Source organism: Dendrobium catenatum, unplaced genomic scaffold, assembly GCF_001605985.2.
Source record: "Dendrobium catenatum unplaced genomic scaffold, ASM160598v2 fragScaff_scaffold_1220, whole genome shotgun sequence".
Lineage (NCBI taxonomy): Eukaryota > Viridiplantae > Streptophyta > Magnoliopsida > Asparagales > Orchidaceae > Dendrobium > Dendrobium catenatum.
The window spans coordinates 5,462,470-5,475,567 of NW_021319682.1; positions in this window are offsets into that span (position 1 = coordinate 5,462,470).

Consider the following 13,098-nt stretch of genomic DNA (forward strand, 5'->3'; position numbering starts at 1 on the left):
AGCGAACTCGGACCTGCAGCTTTGACCGACGGCAGCCCCCGACGCTCGTCTCCGTTCGGACCAAGCCAGACCCGATACCTTCCATGCCCTAGCCGAAACTTCGCTGCCTTCTCTACCCTAACCGTGGGTTCTATGTCCTTTAGTAAAGGTAATTTCTTCTTATTATTATTCTTCTTCTTTCTCCCACTTTTTTTTTCTCTTTCTCTTCTTCTGATTCATCTTTTTCTCCCTCCTCCATCTCTTCTTCTTCTTCCTTTTCTTGCCCTACTTTGTTAAAAAAAAATGTTCTGGATGCGTATTTGTGATATCACGTCATGTGCGTCATGGTTTCTTTGAAATTTTAAATCTTTTCCATCTGAGATTGTTACGGATACATGTTAAGAATGAACTCACTGAGAAAAGAATTTGATTATTTGTATTGCTGCAGCATTTTATTACTTTGTTTGGTCTTGATTTCCTTTCCTCCGGTTTATTCATTGTAAGTGGTTAGTACTAAAAAAAATTATGTGTAGGAGTTTTCATTAGTTACTTATTTATTTATGTTCCGTTAATTTCTCATAGTCAAGTTTTTTTTTTTTTCTCTATCTTTAATCTGGTTCATTTATTTAGTTTAATGTTGTAGCATATCAATTGTCTGACGAAATGCTCCTAAGGAAATGTAAGGATGAAGTTTTTTTCTTTGTCTTGCCAAAACCTTTGTGTAAATACCAGAAATTTTGTCATTGTAAAAAAAAAAAAAAAACACTTGGAGAGCTTTAAGTGTGATGAATCCCTAGCAGAACTTCATGAATAGTTGAAAGAAAATCTCAATGTGTCCTCTTATGAAGTGGGGTCATGTTCTTATTTTTATACATGCATGAACGTTGCTTATTTTTAATGCCGCATTTGTAAATTTGATAGAAAGGTTGATGATTATACCAAAGGTGAATGAATGTTTGGAATATACATAATTGCTCTTAGTCTTTATTAACTAATCTCTCATTCAATAGTATATAACGAGAAGTTTGGAAATTCGTTGGTAAGCTTTGAGAGTTGTTTTATATCGGATACTTGTTGGTGAACTTTGAGGGTTGTTGCAAAGCGTTCTGTTGTAGAAAATTCTAGGATTCGCTCTATATTGGAAACCTTTTTTTTTAGATTTGTTTTATATTGAAAAAAACTTTGTAATTCACTTTGTGTTGGAACGTTTCATGATGTCTTATGTCTGAATTAAACATTCTTTGGGGTTAACTTGGAATGATTTAGTTATGTTGGAAAATGACGAATATTATGTGTTGGAATAAGTAAGTGCATTGGAGGTTCGTTTGACTCTTTGAGATTATAGTTTTGATGTGATATTCACATATACATCCGCTAAGTCTTTTGTGCCTTGCGTGGTAGTGCTTTGGAGATGGTTGGAGGGTTGCACGAATGGTTTGGGAGGAAAATTACATTGTGCTAAAAATATTTCTTTGGAAGAATTATATTGTGCTGACATATTGTTTAACGAGTTACAAAGTGCTTAATTTTGTCTCTTCTGCATATGAGTTACTATTGATTGAGAATGTGATTATCTCAAACAAAAAAAATGAATGAGCATAAAGATTGTTATAATTTTTATATATTTCTAGATACATTCATGGTTGCTCGACTTGGAGAAATATGGCTTTGGCTTTCGCTCTCAAACAATATTTTTCCGTTAAGATGGGTTTATGGAAATATGAAGGATGATTTGGTATATGTTCAAAATTCAATCTATGAACTTCAAGTGCATGTTTGGCCTCTTCGAGCTAAGGTTGTTTGGGGAGAATTTTATATATATTTCTATAATTTAATGGCTTTGTTGATAGGACTTGGAGAAAGTATTAAGTGATTGTAAGATTTATATCTTTGCCGTCGCCGGTGTAGGCATAATGTTGGCATTAGTCCTTGGCAGGAATTGTTGTTGTGAGAATATGAGCCTTATCTCATTGGAAAAGTATCTTAATGCATAAATTATTACAGATTTTCTTTGTTCTCCGATTTACACATTTGCAAGTTTTCTTAGATTTTATTTTATGGCATACGGTATGAAAGTGAATTTTTGTTGAAAGACAACCATAAATTTCTTATCTATGCAAATAATGTCATTGGAAGCATATGCTTTGTTATCAAGAGTTGATAGACTTTGAGATACCTTTGTGCTTATTTTAAATCTTGACCCTTCTCTTTCTCTACACATCACACACAACTTGTTAATAGGTATTCTAGTATGTTTAGGTAGCCAGCCTTAGGTTAGTTCACTGACGAAGCTTTGGCTCTATAGGTCAAAGCTTGCCCCCCTTCTGTGAGCCCTAGAGACCATTAGGGTCATTTAGGCCTGTAGAATAGGCCATCTATTTATGCCATTGGGCATCGTTGTTTTCCCACACGAAGTGGGCATGACTATGATGATTTTCTGTGCGGGTACCTTGTCTGGAGGGTACCCTTAGGGTGTGTTTATTTATTTTATCTGTACTCTGGATGTCATGCATGCATTTGTCTTTACACACCTTACTTCACATTGTATTTCACTTACATACATGCATTACATCAATAGATCTAGGGATATTTCGTATATGTTTCATGCATCATACATGGCGCTAGGTACTTTCTTTTGCATATTATAGAGTCACTGATTGAAAACTCTTGAACTATGATTCCTTGACTTTCTAGGATAGAGCCTTCCTATCTTGTATATATATAGGGCGATTGATTGTGTTTAGGATGTTAGCTGTCAGCTCACTCCAAGCAAGCATAAGTCCAGGTTATACACCCCTCAGTGTGTCTCTTCACTTCTGGTGTGTTTTGAGTCTGTCATTTCTCTTAGGGTAGTAATCCGACCTTTGATCTTCTAAACTCAAAATTTTAATCATATCTTTATCCATTCAAAAATGTCTAATCATTACTAAGGGTAAATAGAAGAGACTATTTGGAATAGAACTTAAGAACTTTATTTGTGCACCAAATCAAGAAGTGAATAATCCAACATCCTTAATCGAGAGTTTTCTTAGATCAAGGTCTAAGATGTAATTAACTACGGGGGCTTGCGCCCGTAGGAAACCGATCTCCACAATCAAATAAACTCCATTCGAGCTGATGCATCGAATGGCGGAAATCTCGTGAACTTTTGGGTTATAGATATTATTATCCATCGAGGTTGGTAGGTGAAAGCCGCTATCCTCCATGGCTAATAGTATCTATAACTCCATCTGCTCTTCCATCGGCCTGCTTGTGTCGTTTGTAAAGGCCTACGACCATTTTGTTCAACGGGACAATGTGATCGTACCCTTTGCATTCGAACCACACGAGCAGAATCCTTTCGGAGACCCACACCTGCTAATGAAAACAAATCTCTTGTGTTTAGTATTCTTGACCTTTCCTGCCCAGATCGTTGCATCCTCGATGTTACTATTAAGGTTTTTCACACTATAAGTAGCATACACCTTCGAGATGCTTTATGTTTGTACAATAAAAGAGAGTGGTTGTTGATGTGTCATAAAGAAGAAGTATGTTCGAAACATTTTCAGAACTCATTATTTCTTCTCAACCCTTATAGTGGGAGCAGAATCAACTTGCCAGGACCATTTAAAAAGGGACATTTTGCTTTCAGTCTTACTTGTGGGAACCCATGTCATGTTATCCATGCCAGCTAGAAGATCCTCACTAGCAATGTTGTCATTCAAGTAATTCGTCCTAATGATAGTGCCTGGGAGGTGCATGAGCTTGCTAATTCTCATCAGGATATTATAATCTCTTTCGCGTTAGTGATTGTCATGATGCAAGAATTATCATGCTTAACTTGTCTAATTACAGTTGTACTTTTCTATTTAAACGGAAGAAGTTTCTAAATCATTCAAAATGTTACTTCTTTGTCTTTGAGCTGGATAATGAAGTAATATGTGTCAGTTGCCCTATTATGAGCTGCGACTTCTTTAAATTTTATAAGTTTGATTGGCAGATGATGGATTGGATTGAGATTAATAATGTTGAGTTGATGAATACCTGTTGGTTTTTTAGTCATCCATGTTCATTTTACATGAAGGGAGGTAAAGGAAAATATTTGTACTATTTGGAAAGTTTTGCATGGTGGGGAGGGCAACCGGGAGAGCGTGCACGTCCTACTTGGCAAACAAATCTTTTCTTTAGAAGAGAAGGTGAGGATGATCTTCCGGTGAATGTGTTCATCCACAACATGGTTGAAGGTGACATAGAAAATTTTTTCCTTAAAAGTATGGCATGCTAATGTATTCTTTTGAGTTTAGCATGGAGTATTTCTTAACAAAAGTTTGCTATTATTTTATTAAAATTTATTTAGCTTAAACTCTTCTTCTTAGATATTTCATGTATCTTGAATTAAAGAAAATAATATCAGAATTAAATATATTAAAAAATGAGATCAATTATGTGTAAAGATCCCAAATGAGTATTTGAATGCTTTATAGGGTGGTGGTGGAATAAAAAATAGCTTCGTATACATTAAAAATAATAGATCAACTATTGAATTAGAAGTCTATGAAATTGCTTCCTTAATTATCGTGAGCTGAATGTGTTGGTGAAAGACAGGCTGATGCGAGGATCTACATAGAACCTTCCCATAAAAACTTCAACCATTGTGTTTTAGACTTTATTTGGGACAACTTTAATCTTGTTTTAAAAACAGTTTTTTAGCACAAAATTTTTTGAGCTTGAAATTTTGTACAAAATAAATGCTTCATAAAGCAAAAACAAAAATTATCCCAAATAAAATATTAGCCTTTATATAAGAGGTGTTTATTATTATCTAAGAAGGGATAGATGGACAGAAGGTGGTCGCAAATGCTCTTCATTGAGCTAGATGAAAACATTCTCTATCGAACCTTCATAGTTAAGCTAAAAGTTTCTTTGTATGAAAAAGATATATTTGACTGACAAATATGTATGATGAGTTTCTTATGTATAATTTTTTTAATATATTAGATCTATAATATATTAGATAAATATTATAGGAGATAAGTAATAGAAATTTACCAATATAATTATCCAATTATTTTTTTTAAAGAAGCATTTAATAAGTCGAAACTATAATTCAATTAATGACACAACATTACTCTCAAAACATTCAGAAAAGAAAAGATTAAAAAATTATAAGCCAAAGAGCACAAACCAGATTTACAACAAACAAATAAAAAGAAATATATTTAATATCTTAAAGGTTCCATACTCCATTACAATAAGAATGAAAAACATCGTCCCCACATATGTTGAGCACAATATTTTCTTGTGTGCTAAACTTAAACATGGAACATTCTACATTATCATCTATACCAATAAAAATATTATTTATGCCAATATGTCGAGGTGTTCTTGCCTTGGATGATACACCTGGTTTTCCTGGTATAATAAAAAAATTATACCTTCCAATATCTTCAATCTGGGTAATATAAAAAACTCTTGCATTGTCATCAAATCTCACCTTGAAACATGTAGGCAAATTAGGCCACCCAAATCTAGGAAAAACTAAATACAAAGATTCATTACATATTATAAAACTGGCCCCCAAATCAAAAGGTCGAGGAAATGAACTTTGTACATAATCAAATTTGCCGTTATGATTTACTGATAATTTATTTAACAAACCATATTCTCCATCAAACCACCAGATAGCATCATCATATATAACTAGACTACACATGTTTATTATGCATGTGGCAACCCTTTTACATTTCCATTCAATATTTGGATATTTAATCCATATGACTGCCAAATGATCATCATCAATGCCATCCAATGTCTCGTCCCCATATAAACTTGCAAATACTAAAATAAAAGTATTACTGTCCACTGGTGTTCCTGAAAATACTCCTTCTGAGATAGAAATTAAATTTGCCATATGTGGTATTTCCATTACTATTATTTGTCCAGTGGATAGTTCCAAAAAAGTAAAAGTATGTGCATTCTTACTCATTACCCATCCACCATTAGAAAAAAGTAGCTTGCCGACATTCATATTCACATTAATACTTTGTCCGCTGAAAGGATAAAAAAGCTTTATATCATTAATTAGAGAATTTCTTATGAGAAGAAAAGGGTTTAAAATTTCAGCTTCTCTCTTTGTTTGTTTCTTATTTATATTTAGCCTATAGGCTTTGACTTTCATATCGTACCTGCAAAAAAGATACAATATAAGAATAAATAAATTAAAATGTGATTAAAAATTTGCTATAAAAACAAGTGTTAGTAACTTACTTAGGTTTAATAATAGAATGGGGCGAAATGACAATTTGTTGTTGTATAGTCCAATATAGCCAATTGTCTTCATCTATATTATTAACTTCATATGACTACAAAAATAGCAAAAAAATATATAATATTATTACATGCTCTTTAGTAAACAAAAATAAAAAATGAGCAATCTAAAGTTAGATTAAATAAAAACTATATAATTATTATAATTAAACATGGTCAAACTTGTAAATAAATTTATTATTTTATGAGGAAAATAAATAAATAATGACAGTCTAAACATTTAAAATATAAAGAAAATAAATGATGTCTAACAAAAAAAATTAATAATCTGTGGGAAAATAAATTTGTCAAGCTCATGAATTTTTATTTTATTTGTAATCAAACGCTTCATTGAAAACAAAATACAATCTCAAAAGATAGATATGATATTCGCCAATGGATTCAATTACAAAAATAAATTATTTTCTTATTATTTTCATCAAATCTACAAAAAAAATGAAATATCACCACTAAAGATAAAAATGATGGATTCAAATACAATAACAAATATAATATTATTGAAATTTAGAATTCATTCTCTGTTCATTTCTAGAGAGATTTTTTTTCCTACCATATTAAGAAATATGATAAGATTTATTTTAAGCCAAGTCAATGTTTTTTTATCAGCCTAAGCCCTTGTAGTTAATTGCATATTAGGAAATGATCTTTCTTAAGAAAACTTTGATTAAAGATATGACAGCTAAATTTTTTATCTTTCAAGCATTCCATATCAAAAAATATTGATTTTGACATTTCAAATGAGAATGGTTCAAATTAGAAATACTTTATTTTTTAAATCATAGGAAGAAAAGTATGAGATTTACGATATTGAGAAACTAAGTAGTGTTTCAAACTATCATATTGTTAGGCTTTAAATTAATTTTTTGTATCTAGATAATTTAATTTTGACTTGATCATTTTATTAGAAATTTAGAACTTATATTCGATTAAAACAAAATCAATGAAAAGCCTTGGATTTAAATATTTAGCTAATAAGGAGATAAAACCACAAACCCTAAATCTAAGTTGAGCACCTCACAAGGTAAATGCTCAAACCAAAATCTAAAGAAATGTACAGAGACTTATAATATCTTAAATTCACTTGAAATTAAAAATAGTCTAACTCTATTGGACTTAAAACCTACTTGGGAATGCTTCCAACTAAACTCATTCTAACAATTTTAATGTCATGACATTTACTCTTGTTACTTTACTGGATGGATAGGTTATTATTCAATTAGAAAGCAAGACATAGAACTTGATTTTCTAATCTAAGTTAGCTTTATCATGAATACTTACTTATCTAACTAATACAATAAAAGCTTTTTTAAATTTATTTTTAATATCATAATATAAATCTAGCATGCAAAAATAAAACTCAAGTCCAAATTTTTTAAAAAATTTTGACAACATGGCAGCCTAAATCTAATAAGGACTAGTAGACATAACTTGTTGCTTAGGCAGCTCATAGCTGTAGGAAGCGAGTGTGAGAATTTTTATTTGAGTTTTTAATATTGCAAAAATGTAAAATTCTTGCATGCTTGTAAAAAAAAAAATAAAGGTTAATGTAAAGAACAATATATTTTATCATAAGAACTTAATGATTACAATCATCCCCAACTAACCATAATCAAAAGAAAGCCTAGGAAAATAAATTATTTCTAGCTTGCACATTAAGGCAATCACACCAATCAATCCATTTAAAATGTGGTATGTTGCAAGTGCCACTTATTGCAACTTAGCGAGTAAAATAATGTCGTGATCGTGATCTACCTAAAACAACTTGAATTTCTACTTCTAGTATACTCAATTAAAGCTTGTGGGTCTTCAAGTTTCAATCCTCTTCAAATTTTTAATTATTTATAAGGTTCTTAAAGGCTTCACTCTTTTTGTTATTCATCCTTTAAGCTTGTTAATTTTTTATTTCTTCAATCCCACAATTTTTGTATTTATAATTTATAGCTCTTTTGCAATGTATATTTAAATTCTAAAAAACTCAACTAGAACCTTTGCTAAATAGAGGTTTGCTACAACAATTTATATTTACATCAAACTTTGTCACACTTATATTTATAGTCTTACACAAGCATAACCTTCTACAAAAAATCTGATTAATAATAAACATCAGAGCATTTTTAGTTATAGGGCACCAAACATTCATAACAAATTATATAAATTCCTCATAATATCATCACAGGTACAATCACCCATGACAGTACTTGCATGCATCCAAAAAAATTATTAAATCATTGTACTTAAAACAGACCCAAGTAGAAGGTAAAACATTCAAAATTCAAGCAACCTTCTTATCCTAAAGTTGAAATCAGTTTTTCTAACATTCAAACTAAAATATGTGCTATGTTGTATAATATGGTTAATCCTATTAAACTTTTTAGTTTCCTTTTCTAATGTTTAGTTTTTTTAAGGGTCCAAAGAAAGTTTATTTAAATTTAAATTTTAACATGCTAAAAATTTTATTGAAATTTTTAGTATTTGTTGTTTAAATTTCATTTATAATTTTTAGGAGCAAACTAAACAATTAATGAACTCATAGTACAATAAGTTCAATGATCACTATGCCCTAATCATACACATAAATGCAATCATCTCATCCACATGGATTAAAAAAAAAATTCTCATCCACAAGGATATGATAAATGCATGTATTTATTTTAAATGTTTTAGGTATTATAACATTTTTATTTCAAATGTGCAAAACTTATTTTAAAGACAATTTTAAATTAGTTTGAGTCCTAAGGATTTATATGTCACTACTAAAGTTAAAAATATCCTCCAAGTGATTTTATAAATTTTTATTTCAACTACTAGGATTTATTTCAAGTTAATGATTTATTAAAATTAAAGTTTAAGTTAATTTGAATTTTCTGTTTGATTTTAATCAACTTTTTTTTGTTACTTCTCTAATTCATCAAAAGTTGAATGCAAGAGAGTTTATACGTTAAGAATTTTTATAGAAGTTATTATCAATTTTCAAAATAGGTCCTTATTATTAGGGTTTCATAGGTAAAGTAACTTAAGGTTTATTAATTAGACCACCAAATGGTCTCAAATCTTTATGAAACTTTGAATTTAGGTTAAAAATGACCTAAGTAAAAAATCCTAAAAGTTTTAAAGCATTTAGAGTTCTATTAAAGAATTTATATTTACATCAAATTTTGCCATGCTTTTATTTATAGATTTGCATAAGCATAACCATTTACAAAGAATATGATTAGTGATAAACATCAAATCATTTCTAGTCATAGGGCACCAAACATTCATAACACATTATAGAAATATATCAGAACATCATTACATGTACAATCAACCATGACAATACTTGCATGTATCCAATGAAATCTTTAAATCATTGTACATAAAAAATACTCAAGTAGAAGGTAAATCATTCAAAATTCAAAGAACATTCTTATCCTAAAGTTGAAATCAGTTGTTCTAACATGCTAAGAATTTGAAATCTATTAAGACACGTGAGCATAAAATAAACCAACAGAATTGATATGCAACATTAAGTTATCAGAAATCCAGACTCTTATTGAGGAGTGATGAGCAATGACATTCAAAAACCCAAACCATAAATAGCTGAAGAAACAATATAAGGATCAAAGTATCCCAAAATAAAATAGATATTAGCACGAAATGGAAAAAAAAGTTTCAAGAATGAAGTATAATATACATTCCATCAGAATGGTATTGCATTGCAAATAGAGGATGGCACAACAGGCATGTAAGATACCTACTTGGAGAACAAACTTTTATTTACATACATGGCAAGTTCATGCTGCTAAGAAAATACAGTAGGGAATAGCTAAATTCCAAGCAAACTGAAAATGTTAATCTTGATTGACTTACCAAATCAACATTTGGGATATCAAGACCACGAGAAGCAACATCTGTTGCAACAAGCACTGTAAACTTCCCCTGACAAAAACCATTCAATGTTCTCTCCCATTGATATTGTGATATATCACCATGCAGTGCTTCAGAGGCTATGCTATTTGTTAAGGCTTGTGATACCACATCAGCATCATTTTTGGTCTGTGTAAAAATAATGGTCTTCCCAACCTTTGCATATACCTGAAAAATTCTTACGCCATTACGTACCATGAATACTGTCCTATTATCTAGTAATATGCTTCCTGCAAGTACAACAAATTTCAAAATACCGTAATAAGGTCACTGAGAATTGTCCGCTTTGAGGTAGAAGTTGTTGACACAGCATAAAGTTTAACTCCCTCAGCAAGTTTCTCTTCTTCTTCACCGACCTAGATGAAAGAGATTAAGAGCAAACAAAGTGAATTCAGGAAAAGAGATTAATTAATCCTAAAATGTGTGCTAAGTTGTATAATATGGTTAATCCTATTAAGCTTTTGAGTTTTATTTTCTAATGCTTTGTCTTTTCAAGGGTTCAAAGAAAGTTTATTTAAATTTAAATTTTAACATGCTAAGAATTTTATTGAATTTTTTAGTATTTGTTGTTTAAATTTCATTTGTAATTTTTAGGATTAAATTGAACAATAAACTCATAGCACAAAAAGTTTAATGATTACTAAGCCCTAATCATACACATAAATGCAATCATCTTATCCACAAGGAGAGGAAATCTAAAAAATAGCTTTTTTGTGGTTGGCTTGGTGGTTGTTGCTTTCGACCCGTGGGGGTGCTATTGTAGTGCCAGTTTTTGGCCGGATTGTTGGGCTACGGCTTTGGATTGCATTGTAACTTTGGATGTAAATGGTTAATTGTTGGACATTGGTGACTTCCTCTGGCTCCTGTGCTATTTGATGTGTCTGGCTTGTCTTCCTTTTGTTTTTGTCTTGGATTATGTATTTAGGTTGACGCCGAGGTTCTTAGGTTTTATTTTAAATGTTGTATTTTAGTGAACTTCAAAGTCTTTAAGGATTTGTAATTTTTCTCTATTTTAACGCGTAAGCCTCTTCCGTGGGGTTTTATTAAAAAAAAAAAAAAATCTTATCCACAAGGATAAAATAAAATGAAAATCTCATCCACAAGGATAAAATAAAATTTGTGTTTTAAAGAAGTGAACCAACTATTAGACATCTAACTGGTAAGCATGACATTTTTTTTATTTATTCTTAGGACACATAGGAAATTAAAATATAACATTTTAACTGGTAAGCATGACATGATTTAAAAATTGAATCATTGAAATAAATTTATCAAAAAAATGTTAGGAGTTAATATAATACAACAATTCTACCTTTGCTTGAAACAATAAAGGTCAATTAACTATGACCAATTTTGTCATTTATATAAAATTATGAAGATTCTTTCTCTATTCGAGTACTATATAATATAAAAATCTTCGAGTTATTTTTAATGAATCATATATGATCTGATCTCTATATATATAGTCGATATAAATATGTAGATTTCATTTTCATTTAAACTAGATGTATTATTCATTGCATATTATATAAAAATCTTAGATTTAAACTAGATGTATTATTCATTGCATATTATATAAAAATCTTTGAGCTCCATCAATGAAGTCATCAACAGCAAACTCATTACAACTTTCACAAATTATTTTTATTTTTGTTTAGATATATAACTTTGATTTTTGAAATCAACTTGTGAATTTGTTTGTCATTTAATTTACCTTGTTATTTATGTCTTTTATAATGTGAAGTGAAATTGAACATATTGGACCTTATTGTCATTATAGAGTTACGTATGAGCTATTGTTTCTGTCTCTAAAGAGTATATAAATTCATTTTTGCTATATTCTAAAATTAATTTTTCCGATTATGCTTAGATCCTACCACTTGTGTATTTGTTAGCACAACGAGACCCTTTTATATATAAGCCTATTTTTAAATTTTTCATCTAACTTTGATGAGTTTATTTCAAGAATAATAGAAATTTATGTTATGTCTATTAATTATTATAAACCATATATATGTACGCAAATATTGCATTAAATTTGATTTAGAATTTAGTATCATTGATATTACATGTCATTATGTTTTTATTATTATTATTATTACATTTTTTTATGTTTTTTACGTGCACATTTATACTAGTATATATAGTGTGTGAGACTATTTAGTTAATAATACTTAATATTTTTTGTATTTTAGATAAAATATAAAATATTATTGATACATTAATATTCTCTTCAAAATAATGAAATTATAGATATATTAAATCAACTTGTAATCCATTATTATAAAATTAAATAATTAAACTAATAATTTTTAATTAAATGTTACCTAAGTCTATATTTTAAAATATATTAATAATTTTAAAATACCAACAACATCCAGTCATCCACTTTGACAGGTAATGCTCTCTCACCACTTTCGCGTGCTTCTTTCCTGTCAAACTTGTGGATTTCTCAAATTAAGATTTTGTTTGTACAGTTTTTTTTACAAAAGTAAGTTTTTAAACTTGTTATAAAAACCAGCTTTCTAGTTGAAAATCGTGCTCACGGTCTCAAAATCAAAGCAGTAATAAAGCTATTTATCACGCCTAGAAGAGCATTAATATAAAAGATTAATCATAGCGGTCACGAAAAACTGGTAAGAACTATGGTTACAAATGATAAGATCAGTAAGTATTCCTCCATTCAATCACCAACTCTAATACTCTATGAATCATCAGAGGCTAAAGCAAAAGGAGAAACAAACAAATATCGCTACATATCGAAGTAAGCAACTCAATCAGATCTAAATTTTCAAAGATAACCATATCAAGGAGTCGATTAAGAAATTAATTAAAGAACTAAAAGAATGATAACATAAACAATGAAAAAAAAAGAGCCTAGTAGGGTGTTCGGTATTTGTGGAAGAA